The following is a 2,141-nucleotide window of genomic DNA, read 5'->3' on the forward strand; positions in this document are numbered from 1 at the left end:
TGTGTGGTGTGTGTTGTGGGGGGGGGGGGGTGGGGTGGTGTGTGTTGAGGGGGGCGGGGGGGTGATTTTTTGGGGGGGGGGGGGGGGGGGGAGGGGTGGTGTGGTGTGGTGTGTGTTGAGGGGGGGGGGGGATTTTTGAGGGGGGGGGAGGGGTGGTGTGGTGTTTGTTGAGGGGGGGGGGGGGGTGGGGAGGTGTGTATTGAGGGGGGGGGGGGCGCGAATTTTTGGGGGGGGGGGGGGGGGGGCAAATTTTGGAGGGGGGGAGGGGGTGTGTGGTGTGGTGTGTGTTGAGGGGGGTGGCCGAATTTTTGGGGGGGGGGGGGGTGGGGTGGTGTGTGTTGGGGGGGGGGCGAATTTTTTGGGGGCGGGGGGGGGGGGAGGGGTGGGGTGGTGTGTGTTGAGGGGCGGGCGAAATTCGGAGGGGGGGAAGGGGAGGGGTGGTGTGGTGTGTGTTGAGGGGGGGGATTTTTGAGGGGGGGGGAGGGGTGGTGTGGTGTGGTGTGTGTTGAGGGGGGGGGGGGATTTTTGAGGGGGGGGGAGGCGTCGTGTGGGGTGGTGTGGTGTGGTGTGTGTTGAGGGGGGGGGGGGAATTTTTGGGGGGGGAAGGGGCGAAATTTGGACGGGGGGGGCGAATTTTTGGGGGGGGGGGAGGGGTGGGGTGGTGTGTGTTGAGGGGAAGGCGAAATTTGGAGGGGGGAAGGGGAGGGTTGGTGTGGTGTGGTGTGGTGTGTGTTGAGGTGGGGGGGGATTTTTGAGGGGGGGGGGGGGCGAATTTTGGAGGGGGGGGAGGGGTGGTGTGTGTTGAGGGGGGGGGCCAATTTTTTGGGGGGGGGGGGGGGCAAAATTTGGAGGGGGGGGGAGGTGTGGTGTGGTGTGGTGTGGTGTGTGTTGGGGGGGGGGGGGATTTTTGAGGGGGGGGGGGAGGGGTGGTGTTTTGTGTGTTGAGGGGGGGGGGGATTTTTGAGGGGGGGGGATGTGGTGGTGTGTGTTGAGGGGGGGGGGGAATTTTTGGGGGGGGGGGAGGGGAGGTGTGGGGTGGTGTGTGTTGAGGGGGGTGGGGGGTGAATTTTGGAGGGGGGGGAGGGGTGGTGTGGTGTGGTGTGTGTTGAGGGGGGGGGGCAAAATTTGGAGGGGGGGGGGGAGGGGTGGTGTTTTGTGTGTTGAGGGGGGGGGGGGAATTTTTGAGGGGGGGGGAGGGGTGGTGTGGTGTGTGTTGGGGGGGGGGGGGTGGGGTGGTGTGTGTTGAGGGGGGGGGGGGGGATTTTTGGGGGGGGGAGGGGTGGTGTGGGTTGGTGTGTGTTGAGGGGGGTGGGGGGGGGGGAGGGGTGGTGTGGTGTGGTGTGTGTTGAGGGGGGGGGGGGGGGGGGGGGGCGAATTTTTGGGGGGGAGAAGGGGCGAAATTTGGAGGGGGGGGGAGGGGTGGGGTGGTGTGTGTTGAGGGGGGGGCGAAATTTGGAGGGGGGGAAGGGGAGGGGTGGTGTGGTGTGGTGTGGTGTGTGTTGAGGGGGGGGGGGAAGGGTGGGGAGGTGTGTATTGAGGGGGGGGGGCGAATTTTTGGGGGGGGGGGGAGGGGTGGTGTGTGTTGGGGGCGGGGGGGGGGGGAAGGGTGGGGAGGTGTGTATTGAGGGGGGGGGTGGGCGAATTTTTGGGGGGGGGGGGGGAGGGGTGGTGTGGTGTGGTGTGGTGTGTGTTGAGGGGGGTGGCCGAATTTTTTGGGGGGGGGGGGGGTGGGGTGGTGTGTGTTGGGGGGGGGGCGAATTTTTTGGGGGCGGGGGGGGGGGGAGGGGTGGGGTGGTGTGTTTTGAGGGGGGGGCGAAATTTGGAGGGGGGGAAGGGGAGGGGTGGTGTGGTGTGTGTTGAGGGGGGGTGATTTTTGAGGGGGGGGAGGGGTGGTGTGGTGTGTGTTGACATGACGACGCGACGTGCTCCCCTCCCCTTAACACACCCACCCACCCACCATGACGCCCGCTCAAAAATTCTGCCCCCCTCCCCCCCCCCCCCCTCTCAACACACACCACACCACCCCTCCCCCCCCCCCACCCCCCCTCAAAAATTCGCCCCCCCCCCTCCCCCCCCCCCCCTCAAAAATTCGGCCCCCCCCCTCCCCCCCCCCCCCTCCCCCCCCACCCCCCCTCAAAAAT

This window comes from Lygodium microphyllum, chromosome 16, assembly GCF_053477565.2.
Source record: "Lygodium microphyllum isolate KBCC chromosome 16, Lygodium_microphyllum_v1.1.10, whole genome shotgun sequence".
NCBI classification, from domain to species: Eukaryota; Viridiplantae; Streptophyta; class Polypodiopsida; order Schizaeales; family Lygodiaceae; genus Lygodium; species Lygodium microphyllum.